This window comes from Pongo abelii, chromosome 1 (assembly GCF_028885655.2).
Source record: "Pongo abelii isolate AG06213 chromosome 1, NHGRI_mPonAbe1-v2.0_pri, whole genome shotgun sequence".
Classification (NCBI taxonomy): domain Eukaryota; kingdom Metazoa; phylum Chordata; class Mammalia; order Primates; family Hominidae; genus Pongo; species Pongo abelii.
In genome coordinates, this window is record NC_071985.2 from 142,763,475 (window position 1) to 142,777,911 (window position 14,437).

A 14,437-nucleotide genomic window follows, 5' to 3' on the forward strand; every position below is an offset into this window, starting at 1 on the left:
AATGGAAAGGCAGAGAGCTAACTGGAGAACCATACTTGCAGCAAATATGGAAAAAGCTTGTCCTCTTATAACATAAAATTTATCTTATAACAAGAAAAAAACACCAATGCACCAAAAAATAAGCAGAGGACACAAACAAGCAATGTAAATGTCCTATAAAGATGAAAATTATACACCATTGCTTGTAATAAAAGAAATATAAGTTAAAACAATTAAATGCCATTATTTATTGATCTCTTTGTTGAAATCTTCCTTAATTGTTATTCTCAGTGCTGGCACAGTGTGGAAACACCACTTTGGTTGAGTATGAATCAGTGTTCCACCACTGTGAAATACACTTCCGTAGTATACACAAGAGCCTTTACTCTGCTCTTCTCATGGAATCCTGAGTCCATATTAGAAACCTACCCTAAGGAAATAATCCAAGATGTGTTCAAAGAAGTATGTGCAAATATGTTCACTATAGTATAAACAATTGGAAATAACCTAAATGTCTGACAATAAAAAAAGGTTAAATAAATTATGTGTAGGGAGCAACACTATTGCTATCTCCATGCTCTCATCTCACCTTATAGCCCAGATTACTTCTGTTCATCTCCCCATTTGGGAAGTACTGGCAAGGAAAATATATTAAACAATTCCTTCACTCCTTATTTGTTCCTTTCCCAGAAAGAAATTTCAGAGACTGTCATGTCTATTAGTCATGTGCCACACAGTTGGGTTGACAGGAAACATGTTCCATTCTTTCTTACACTCAGTTTCTTAGGAAAAGACCAGACTTCCTCTCTGTTTCTTTACGATACGTGTATGATCTATATCAGAATGAAGACCTGCACTCTCTCGGATTCTCCATTCTACCATTGATGGACTTATGAGGCAGACCTATCTAAAACTTCCATGCAGGTGCCTAGTTGAGCATCTTGAAATTCACCTTACAAACTCAGTTATTCCAACAGAAGCATCCAATACCAGAAAAATGGGAGGTCTCAGATCCCAGTCTCTCTCTTAAAGCTAACTTCTCCAGATACTTCTGAATTCTGGGACTTATAGGACCTAATTGATATGGTGCTTTGTTCCCTACGTGGCTACTTTTGCCTGTTTTCTACTGGAGGGACTAGCACATCAAACTTCTAATACTATGGGAAAGCTATAAGTGAAATAATAAGCAATTTTTTTAGAATCATGTTTATTTTATTTTATTTATCTTTATTTATTTATTTTGAGACAGAGTCTCGCACTGTCACCCAGCCTGGAGTGCAGTGGTGTGATCTCGGCTAACTGCAAGCTCCACCTCCTGGGTTCACGCCATTCTTCTGCCTCAGTCTCCCGAGTAGCTGGGACTACAGGTGCCCGCCACCACGTTCAGCTAATTTTTTTGTATTTTTAGTAGAGACGGGGTTTCACCATTTTTTAGCCAGGATGGTCTTGATCTCCTAACCTTGTGATCTGCCCGCCTTGGCCTCCCAAAGTGCTGGGATTACAGGCGTGAGCCACCGTGCCTGGCTGAATTATGTTTATTTTTATGAGAAAAAGCTAATGATATGATTGCTAATTGAAAATTCAGGAACTAAGACTTTCATTTCAATAATGTGTCAAAATCTTTCTAGAGAAAGGCACATAAAATGCTGTATAATTTTTTTAAATCTTTTCAAGTTACAGCTTAACTGAAAGGAAAATCAGTAAAATCCTCATATGTCAGGTCGTATTTGCTAAGATAGGAAAGGACCTCCATGACATTTGTAGCTTCGGCTTTAATAGGTTGTCCGTGGGTTAATGGAGGAAAAGCTTAGAACACATAAAAAGTAGGAGCTATATTGGCAACCTCCTTTCTCCAAGACCCGTAGTGGGAAGAGGGGCCATGATGAAGGAAAAGTCCACTGGCCTTCCACACAGCCTGCATTAGATGGAAATTGGACCCCGATGTGCTCAGTGGAGGTTCCTAATCAGTCTCTTAATGGGAGGCAGGAACTACAGACCAAGGTCCATTATCGTGAGGCCCTATGGCAGATCTGCAAGTTTGCTCAACTTTTGTTTTAGCCTCATTTGTGTAAATCATCTCATGTAATTGGGCTCTACCAGAAACTGCTGAAAGATCCAAATAAGTTACTCAAGAAAATAAAACCTAACATAGATTGGGGTGGCCAAGAGCAATTTGAAACTCAAGCCAGGATTCCGGCAAGAGTCCAGTCACCACAATGACTAGGATACATAAGGAGCTGAACAACAAAGTCCAAGTAGAGACAACCCTTCCTTCTCTAGAAATCCATATAATATCTTTAAAAAGAGTAATAATAACAGCAAATACCTACATGATGCTTACTTCAGGCCAGGCACTGTTCTAAGCTGTAATACAAACTCATTTAATCCTTTCAGTTGGGCAGTATTGTTAGCCCCAATACTTTAGATGAGGAGACATCTACTAAGATCACTATGTGGCAGAATCAGATTCAAATACAGGCAGTTTGGGGCTGGGCATGGTGGCTCACACCTGTAATCCCAGCAGTTTGGGAGGCCAAGGTGGGTAGATCACCTGAGGCCAGGAGTTGGAGACCATCCTGGCCAACATGGAAAACTCTCATCTCTACTAAAAATATAAAAAATCAACCGGGCATGATGGTGCATGCCTGTAATCCCAGCTACTTGGAAAGCTGAGGCATGAGGATTGCTTGAGCCTGGGGGGAGGTTGCAGTAAGCTGAGATCGCACCACTGGCACTCTGGTCTGGGTGAAAAAGTGAGACTCTGTCTCAAAAAAAAAAAAAAAATACAGGCAGTTTGGCTCCAGAGTCTGAGGTCTTAACCGTTAGCTCTACAACCTCTTGCATACTGATTAGACATTCTTATTTCAGGGCTCTACAAAGGACTTTGATGACTAAAACATAATATATGTCACATGTATTCCACATTAGTTAGAGTGCTCATAGCAAGTAAGAATTCCTGGAAGATAATTAACTTTGTTTCTCTAGAGTTCTACCTCTTTATTTTCTATAAAATCCTGTTCCTCTATTCCTTTTGCCCTTTGGTCCTTTGGTAGTTGTTAGGATCAAAATGGAGTAATTTATGCCAAACATTAACAAAATGGAGTTGGGAGGTCACAAACGAGGGGCTGTCATGTACCCATCTATGCTAAAACCTATTACAAGGACAATGAAAACCACAACCTTGCACAAAAACCACTGCAACCTTGCCGAAAGAATACTTCTGTGAGGACATCTGCCCAGCAACTGCCTATTCAACCTTGGACTGGTGCCACCATTGTTATTGATCTGTGTAGACAAGGGTAATTGTCTCAAAACAAATTATGTAACCTTCCTTATTTTGCCTTTAAAAGTTTCCTCTTGCTCCAGCCTCTCCAGATGTACCTATAATTAGTCACAGACTGCATATCCCAAATTATAATCCCCTGTCATTCATTCCGAAATAAACTCATTTATTTTGAGAACCACTCTCTCTGTTGTTATTTTAGGTTGACAGCCTTATAAAGATTTCTAAGGTACACTCTTTTATTATAGTCATGTTATGCCCATGATTTCCAGCAAGGAGTAGCAGTAGAGCCCTTAAAATATAAAGAATGTGTGGGCTTGTCTCTGATGGCACAAAAGGAAGGGGCACCAGGGAAAGTTGGCCAATGGGTATGAGGAGGTAAGTGTGAAAATAATTAACCAGAGGTGTGAATTTTGGAAAGAAAGTGTACAATCTGTACATAGTGGGTGATAAAAGTGACAAAGGAGAGTGAAGCAACAGAGTCCCAAGACCCAATTGGAAAAAAAAGTTTGGATCTAGGAAGAGGCTTGGAGGCCTAGTGGCCTGGCAACCTTATAACTCTTCTACCCCTCCTTTCTCTGTCCCAGTTTTTCTATCTTCCACCTCTAAAACTCTTCTAATTTCTGATTAGAATAGGAATTTAGGACCAGATGTCAATATCCAGAAGTAGATTGTCCCCTTTCTTAATATTCTTTTTAGCACTCAGAACCCCAATTTTACCATGAAGTTTGAGCATCAAAATATAGTTCCTTCTTAGGAGAAATCTAATTGAAAACAGAAATATAGTCAGTCCACTAAGCTGAAATTGGACCTGACTCTGTTCCCTAATTCAAACCTACTCATTTAAATTACCATATACCTCATTTTCAAGTCATTTCTCAGTTAGTAGTCAATGAGAATTGTGTCTCACCATGCAAACTCTACTGACGGTGGATTTGAAGACAATGAATGTCATGTCAGAGAAATTAAGTTTCATCCCCACACTGCCTTTCTGGCTTCCCACAGAGAACAATGCTATGAAATCCAAATAACACCTGATGAGTTTACCCACTCCTTCTGTTGATGGTCATGATCAATTTCAAATGAAGTCTTGATGTCTGTCTCATCACATTGGCCTCAGAGTACTGTCAAGTTTGTTTTCAGAGGAAGCTTTTCAAAGTATGTAATAGACCCCAACAACAACAACAACAAAATGTTGGTAGCCACAAAGAGAAGCAAGGTGCATTACTACTGCATTGGCATCCTTCTTTAGAGATCAGGGGAAATAGGACAAGCGTGACTTGTATTATTGTTATGGCATATTGCATTCAGCTGTGATGGAACAGAACTGGGAAAGTGTATCCCGAGGTATTTTCACTTCATGCATTTGGCATTGTTTTAGTTATTGCATTTAAGATAAATCAGTCTGTTTACTCCTCATGTTTCCTCACAGAGAAAATATTAACTGTGAAATAAGAATGTTTGATGTTACAAATTATCTGGCTTGCCAGTCTCATTTCCCTTTTAGTATGCAATTATTTGTTTAGCTTCCCTTAGCAAATGAAATTTCAAGGGCATTTCAAGGAATGTAAATAATATACAAAGGAGCAGAGCCCCAAAGAATTTTTCTTTCCTCTTCTTTCATTTTTTTTTTATTCAGGAACTGCACTGAATCATGCATATGTATGAATCAACAAAATCAGGTTAGCTAAGAAATTGGAAATTGCACTCCACTAGAACATTTGTCTTGCTCTAGAGATCTTTGTTATGGATTTGAAGGACTAATAAAAAGTCACCAGCATGACTGGAACAGATGTTTTTTATGGACTTGGGTTGTTAATAGTCTTTTTAGCTTCTCCTAAGGACTTAAGCAGATTCCTCACTTGTCCTCAATACCTGAAATTATGTTAACATTGTCCAAAATGTACACTAACAAGCTATATTAAAAATGCCATAAATTGGAATAGGGATACTGAAGATTTCCAAAAAGTAGAATAAATTTTAAAAGCTGCAAAGAGAGGCAGATGCTAGCTAGATAACAAGATCAATGAATAAATAGAAGATGTGGAGAGATAAATATAGACTTTAGACAGATCAACAAAAGCATGAAATAAACATAAAATAAGCAAAATAATAAAATAATTAGCTAATCCTCATTTTCTTCTTAAGGGAAGAGATAACCCCTTTCTTCAACAGAAATTAGCAGGATCACAAGAAGAACAGAATAGAAAATAAACTCAGAATGCTGCTCCTATGTTTACCTTGATGGTGTGCCTGGAAGTGTTTTCTCTGAGAATTCATATGCAATATTCTTTCCTTCTAAGCCTTGCAAGTTGCTCCCAGTGGAGGCCAAAATTGATCAATTTTGCAGAGACCAAAATAGGTAAGAAACAGCAGCTAACAAGCTTCCTGGTGTCACTAGGAAGGCTGTTTGTTGCCATCTTCTTAAACTGCATGAGTAGGTGAAAATGGGGCACCTGCCCCAGCCTTGCCCTCTCTCTTCCCATCTCAGTTGGAGTACTCCCCTGCTGGGCATGCCCCGTCCCATTCAGCCCAGGGCCATCTTGCCATCTGCTTCTTCAATTCCTGGTGTTGCCCACAGTTTATTTTACTCTCATTAATGAATGATGATACAGGATGAGAGGAAGAATCAAGCCTACCGATGTAAGACAATGCTGTGCACTTTCTCCTTTCCCCTTTATCACACAGAGATATGCCAGTTTCAATTCCAGCTCCTCACTTGTGAACTATGTAAACCTGAGCAAGTTTGGTGAGCTCTAAGCCTTAAGTTGCTCCTCTATAAAATTAAAGTATACATTATTTATTTTCAAGACTGTTGTGAGCTAGAGATTACTAATTCACATGAAAGTGCTAAAATAGTATGTAGCACATGGTAAGCCATCAGTAAATGGTCATTACTATCATTCATTTTTTCATTAATTCTACAAAGATATTTTGAGCTTTCCCCATGTATATGTTATGTGAAGTTATGAGGATATAGAAAAATAAGACAAGCCCCTGATTTCTCAAAAGCTCTATCCTAGCTGAAGAAACAGATATATAGATAAGTAATTATTCCCCACAAAACATTATTAAATGTGTCAAAAAAGGCATATGTGTAATTAGAGTTTGAAAATAAGAGGGGTGAGAGAAGGGACAAAAAACTATTTGAAAAAAATGACCAAATTTTTTCAAAAATTTGATGAAAATCATAAACTCACAAAAGCAAGTAGAACCTCAACCAACCTTAAGCAGGGAAATACAAAGAAAACTATGCCAATATACATTATAGTCAAATTGCAGAAAAAAACTGGTAACATGAAAATCTTAAAATCATCTGGAAAAAAAACCACATTACAGAAGAACAGCAATAAGAATAATTTCTGACTTCTGACTAGAAATAATCCAAGTCAGAAGATAGTGAATGACATCACTAAATTGCTGAGAGAAAATAAAAATCTGTCAGCTTAGAATTCTATATCCAGTGGAAATATGTACATCAAAAGTAATGATGAAATAAAGATATTTCAGAGAAACAAAAGTGGAGGAAACTCACAGTCAGCAGATCTGTACTACAAGAAATGTAAACAAAGTTCATGAGGCTGAAGAGAAATAATTCCAGATGGAAAAATAAATATACAGGAGGAAATGAAAAACATAAAAAATGCTTAAATTGTGGGAAAATATAATGAATGATCTTCTTTCTTCAATTTTTTTAAATAACAAAAATAATAACAAGGTATTATAGGGTTAATAACATGTTAAAAAATGTTAATACACCTCATATATATAACAGTTGCAGAAAGGAAGGGAGGGCAATAAATGAACATATACTGTTGTAAGTTTCTTAAACATGAAATGGTATAATATTAATTTAAGACAGACTACAATGAATTAAGGATACATTGTAATACCTAAGGTAATCACTAAAAATAAATAAAACAAAGTAGTGCATCTAAAAGTTAATAGAAAAGACAAAATGAAATAATAAAAATACCTGAGTGGTCCAAAAGAAGCTATAAAAGGAGGAACAAAGAACAGAGGAAACAAGTAGAAAAGAAACAGCAAAATGCTAGACTTAAACCCAGGAATAAGAATAATTATATTAAATGTATATTGGTACATAAAACAATTGAAAGTGACAGAATGTCAAACTAGATAATAGAGGAAAAAAGATACAACTGTAAAAGACACAGTTGAAGTATAAAGACACAGATAGTTGAAGGCAAAAGGATAGAACCAGATATACCACGCAAATGTAAACAGGCAAAAGCTGGTATGGCTATATTCGTATCAGACAAAATGGAATTCAAAACAAGAGATATTACTTTATTAGAAATAAAGAAGGATATTTGATAGTGATAAATGGGTCAGCTCATTAATAGACATAACAATATTCAATGTATATGTATTCAACAACAGAGCTTCATAATAGAGCAAAACCTGGCTGAACTAAAAGAAGAAACCAATAAACACACAATTACAGTTGGAGACTCTAATAATTCTTTCTCAGTAACTGATAGAACAAATAGAAAAGGAAAGGCAAATATATGGAAATCTCAAACAACTCTATCAAACTTACCCTATATGACATTAACAGACTATGTCACACAACCAAAACAGAATAAACATTCTTCTTGAGTACACGCAAAACATCCACAAAAAGAAACCATATTCTGGGCCATAAAGTCAAATCTCTGTAAGCGTCAAAGAAACAAAATTATATGTAGCATACTCTTTGATCACAGTGAAATACAAAGTAGAGAAAGAAGAGCAAAAGCTTTTTCTTTGAAACGATTAATAAAGTTGATAAGGCCCTCACAAGAGAAAAAAATTTAAAGAAGGAAATGAGCTATCAAGCTACAAAAAGACATAAAGAAACCTTAAATGCATATTGCTAAGTGAAAGAAGCCAATCTGAAAAAGGCTACATATTGTGTGCTTCCTATTATATGACATCCTGGAAAAGATAAAGCTATAAAGACAGTAGAAAGGCCTGTGGTTACCAAGAGCCTGGGAGGAGAAAAGTAGGCATAAGTAGGTAGAGTGCAGGGAATTTTTAGGAGAGTGAAACTGTTCAGTATGACACAGTAATGGTGGATACATATCATTATATATTTGTCAAAATCCATAAGATGTACAATACAGAGTGAACTCTAATGTAAACTATGAACTTTAGTCAATAAGAATGTATCAATATTGGCTCATTGCTGTAACAAATGAATGACATTAGTGCAATTTATTAGTAATAGGGGAAACTGATGTGAAGTGATAAGGGGGCATATGGGAACTCTATGTTTTCGGCTCAATTTTTTTGTAAACCTTTAAAACTGCTCCTCAAAAAATTCCGTTAAAAAAAAACCACACACACAACCAATAACAGGGGAAAAAAGAAGAGATATTATTATAGGTCTTTCAGATACTTAAAAGATAATAAGGGAATCTTATGAAAATGTATGCAACTAAATGTGTTGGCATACATAAAATGGACAAATTCTTTGAAAGATACAACTTACTGAACAAGAAACAAAAAAACAAGAAACAAAAAAAACCTGAATATACATAAAAATTAAATACAAATACAAATCAATAGCCTTATACCTGTTAAAGAGCTTAGAGCCATAATTCAAAACATTTCCTGGTGGCTTTATTTGCATATTTAATCAAATATTTTTAAAATGTAAAGATAGCCAATTTTATACAAAATCATTAAGAAAACAGAGAATGAAGAAACATTTCTTAACTTGTTTGTAAGTTCAGTATAACCCTGACCTTATATGCTGACAAAGACATTAAAAGGAAAGAAAAATGAAATATTAGTAAATGAAATCCAATAATATTTGAAAAGAATGATACCACATGATCAATTGGGTTTTGTCCCAGGAATGTAAAGTTGGTTTAACGTTCAAAAACCAATTCAGGGCCAGGCGTGGTGGCTCACACCTGTAATCTCAGCACTTTGGGAAGCGGAAGCAGGCAGATCACTTGAGGACAGGAGTTTGACAGCAACCTGGCCAACATGGTGAAACCCCATCTCTACTAAAAATACAAAAATTAGCTGGGCATAGTGGTGGGCACCTGTAATCCCAGCTACTTGGGAGACTGAGGCACGAGAACTGCTTAAACTCAAGAGGCAGAGGTTGCAGTGAGCTGAGATCACACCACAGCACTCCAGCCTGGGAGACAGAGCAAGACTCAGTCTCAAAAAACAAAACAAAAAACCAATTAAGGGGTGCAGAGCAAGATGGCAGATAGAGGCCTACACCATTCGTTGCCACCCCTTCCTGGACTACCCATTTTTGAGAACTATCTGCACACAGAAAACCACTGTCACAAGAACCAAAAAGCAAATGAGCAATCACAGCAACTGGTTTTAATTTCGTGTTCACTGAAAAAGGCATGTATGAAGACGGGAAAGACAGTCTTGAATCATGGATGCCGTTCCTGCCATCCCCCGGCAGAGGTGAGGTGGAGAGAGAATCTGTGCACTTTTGGGAGAGAGAGTGCAGTGGCTAGGGAAATTTACATTGAACTCGATGCTGCCCTGTCACAGCAGAGAATAAAGCTGTGCTGGGCTAAGCCAGTGCGCATGCACAGAGGGAGCATTTGGACTAGTCCTAGCCAGAGGGGAATTATCCATCCCAGTGGTCAGAACTTGAGCTTCTCAGCAAGCCTCACCACCATAGACTGAAGTACTCTGGGGTCCTAACTAAACTTGAAACGCAATCTAGAGCATGAGGACTGCAGTTCTTAGGTAAGTCTAGTGTGAGGCTGGACTTAAAGCCCATAGACTAGGGTGGCACATGACCAACGGAAACACCAGCCAGGGCAACTAAGGGAGTGCTTGCACCGTCCCTCCTCCAACCCCAGGTAGTGCAGCTCACAGCAAAGAAAAGTGACTCCTTCCTTCTGCTTAAGGAGAGGAAAGTGAAGGGTAAAAAAGATTTATTCACGCATCTTGGATACCAGCTCAGCTACAATAGGATAGGGCACCAAGAAGAATTGTGAGGTGCCCATTCCAGGTCATAGCTCCTGGACAACATTTCTAGACACACCCTGGGCCCAAAGGGAATTGCTTCCTTAATGGGAAGGACCCAGTCCTGGCAGGATTCATCACCTGCTGATTAAAGTGCCCTAGAGCCCTGAATAACCAGTAGTGATACCAAGAGGAGTACACCATGGGCCTTGGCCTCTAAGACTTACTGGCTTCAGGGGAAAGCCAGTGCATTCCCAGCTGTGCTGGCTATGGTGAAAGACTCCTTCTGTTTGAGAAAAGCAGGGGGAAAAGTAAAGGGTACTTTGTCTTGCACCTTAGATGCCAGCTTGGCCACAAAAGGGTAATCTCAGGGTCTCTGTGTCCAGGCCTACGCTCTTGGATAGAATTTCTGGACCTGACCTGGGCCAGAAGAGAGCTTACTGCCCTAAATGGTGAGTTCCAGGCCTGGCAGCATTCATTTCAAGCTAATGGAAGAGCCCTTGGGTTTTAAGTGAAATCAACGGTGGCCTGGCACATCCTTCGTGGACCAGTGGTGGTGGTGGCCACAGGGAGAGGCTCCTATGTCTGTGGAAAGTGGAGGGAAGAATAGGAAGGATTTTGTATTTTGGTATGAGTGCCAGCTTAGCCACAGTAGAATAGAACATCAGGTAAACTGCTAAGCTATTTGACTTTGACCCCTGGCTCCCAGACAGCATCTCTGGACATGAATGGGGCCTGGGAGAATTCACCATCCCAAAGGGAAGGGCCTTGGAAAAGACCCAGTGATGCACTGTTTTCAGGACTAACCTAGCACAGTCCCAGTGGTGGGGCCACAGTGGTGCTTGCATCACCACAGCCTCAACTTCAGGTGGTTTAGCACAGAGTGATTCTATTCATTTGGGAGAAAGTAAGGAAAATGAACAAGAGTCTTTGCCTGGTAATCCAGAGGATTGTTCTCGGTCTTATTCAAGACCACAAGGGTGATTTTACAAATCTGCAAAAACCATAGTGCTGTTGGGCTGGGGCCCAAGTTCTTCAAACACCTAGAAAGCCTTCCCACAAAGGACAGGCACAAATAAGCCCAGCCAATGAAGACTACAGTAAATATCTAACTCTTCCATGCCCAGACATTGACAAATGTTGCTTTATAAGCATCAACTCCATCCAGGAAAACATGACCTCATCAAATGAACCAAATAAGACACTATGGACCAATCCTGGAAAAACAGAGATATATGATCATTCAGACATAGAATTCAAAATAGCTGTTTTAAGGAAACTCAAAAAAATTCACGATAATGGAGAGAAGGAATTCAGAATTTTATCAGATAAATTTAACAAAGAGATTGAAATGGTTAAAAAAATCAAGCAGAAATTCTAGAGTGAAAAATGCAATTGACATATTGAAGAATGCGTCAGAGTCTCTTAACAGCAGAACTGATCAAGCAGAAGAATTAGTGAACTTCAAGACAGGCCATTTGAAATTACACAGTCAGAGGAGACCAAAAAATGAAGAAAAAACAATGAAGTACGCTACAAGATCTAGAAAATGGCCTCAAAAAAGCAAATCTAAGAGTTATTGGCCTTAAAGAGGAAGTAGAGAAAGAGATAGGGGCAGAAAGTTTATCCAAAAGAATAATATCAGAGAACTTCCAAAGCCTATAGAAAGATATCAACATTTAAATGCAAGAAGGTTATAGAACACCAAACAGATCTAACTCAAAGAAGATTACCTCAAGGCATTTAATAATCAAACTCCCAAAAGTCAAGAATAAAGAAAGAATTCTAAAAGCAGCAAGAGAAAAGAACAAAATAGCATACAATGGAGCTCCAATATGCCTGGCAGAAGACTTTTCAGTGGGAACCTTACAGCCTAAAAGAGAGGCATGATATATTTAAAATGCTAAAGAAAAAAAACTTTTACCCTAGAATAGTATATCCAGAGAAAATATATTTCAAGCATGAAGAAGAAATAAAGGCCTTCCTGGACAAACAAAAGCTAAGGGGTTTCATCAACTTCAGATCTTTCCTACAAGAAATACTGAAGGGAGTTATTCAATCTGAAAGAAAAGGACCTTAATGAGCAAGAAGAGAGAGTGTGAAGGTAAAAAACTCACTGGTAATAGTAAACACACAGAAAAACATTGGCTAGTATAACACTGTAATGGTGGTGTATAAACTGCTCTTAAGTAGAAAGACTAAATGATGAGCCAATAAAAAATAATAACTACAACAGCTTTTTAAGACATAGACTCTACAATAACACATAAAAAAAAACAACAACAAAAAGTTTAAAGTGGTGAGACGAAGTTAAAGTGTAGAATTTTTATTAGTTTTCTTTTTGTTTCTTTGTTTGTATATGTAATCAGAGTTAAGTTGTCATCAGTTTAAAATAACAGGTTATAGGACAGTATTTGAAAGCCTCATAGTAACCTCAAATTGAAAAAACAGACAATGAATACACAAAAAATTGAAGGAAAGAAGTTAAAGCATACCACCAAAGAAAATCACTTCCACTAAAAGGAAGACAGGAAGGAAGGAAAGAAGGAAGAGAGGACTGCAAAACAACCAGAAATCAAACAAAAAATGGCAGAGTTAAGTCCCTACTTATCAATAAAAACACTAACTTTAAATGGACTAAACTCTCTAATCAAAAGACGTAAAGTGGCTGAATTGAAGAAAAAACAAAACCCAATGATCTATTACCTATAAGAAACACATTTCACCTATAAAGATACATGAAGACTGAAAATCAAGGAACACAAAAAGATATTCCATGCCAATGTAAACCAAAAAAAAAAAAAGAGCAATAGTAGCTATACTTATATCAGACAAAATAGATTTCAAGACAAAAACTGTAAGAAAAGACCAAAATAAAGTTCATTATATAATGATAAAGGGGTCACTTCAGCAAGAAGATATAACAACTGTAAGTACATGTGCATCCAACACTGGAACACCCAAATATATAAAGCAAATATTATTTGAGATAAAGAGATAGACCCAAATACAATAATATCTGTAGACTTCAGTACACCACTTTCAGCATTGGACAGATCTCCCAGACAGATAATCAACAAAGAAATACAGGACTTAATCTGCGCTATAGAACAAACGGATCTAATAGATATTTACAAACATTTCATCCAACAACTGAAGAATACACATTCTTCTCTTCAGCACATGGATCATTCTCAAAGATAGATCACATGTTAGGTCACAAAATAAGTCTCAAAACATTCAAAAAATTGAAATAATATCAAGCATCTTCTCTGACCACAATGGACTAAAACTAGAAATCAATAACAAGAGGAATTTTGGAAACTATAGAAACACATAGAAATTAAACAATATGCTCTTGAATGACCAGTAGGACAATGAAGAAATTAAGAAAGAAATTGAAATTTTTCTGGAAACAAATGAGAAAGGGAGCACAATATACCAAAACCCATGGCATACAGCAAAAGCAGTGCTAAGAGGGAAATATTTCTAGCTATAAGTACCTATATCAGAAGAGAAGAAAAACATCCAATAAATAACCTAATGATGCATCTTAAAGAATGAGAAAAGCAAGAACAAGCCAAACCCAAAATTAGAAGAAGAAAAGAAATAATAAGGATGAGAGCAGAAATAAATGAATATGAAATGAAGAAAACAATACAAAAATCAATGAAACAAAAAGTTGGGTTTTTTTGAGAAGATAACAAAATTGATAAACTTGTAGCCAAACTAACTAAGAAAAAAAAGAAGAAAGACCCAAATAAATAAAATCAGGGATGAAAAAAGAGACATTACAGCTGATACTGCAGAAACTCAAAGGATCACTAGTGGCTACTATGAGCAACTATATGCCAATAAATTGGAAAATCTAGAAGAAATGAACAAATTCCTAGACACACACAACCTACCAAGATTAAACCATGAAGAAATCCAAAACTTGTATAGACCAATAGCAAATAATGAGATCGAAGCCTGAATAAAAATCTCCCAGTAAAGAAAAGCCCAGGATTCAATGGCTTCACTGCTGAATTCTAACAAACATTTAAAGAAGAACTAACAACAATCTTACTTAAATTGTTTCAAAAATAGAGAAGAGTATACTTCCAAACTCATTCTATGAGGCCAGTATTGCCCTGATACAAAAACCAGATAAAAACACACCAAAGAAAAAACTACAGGCCCATGTCTCTGGTGAATATTAATGTAAAAATCTTCAACAAA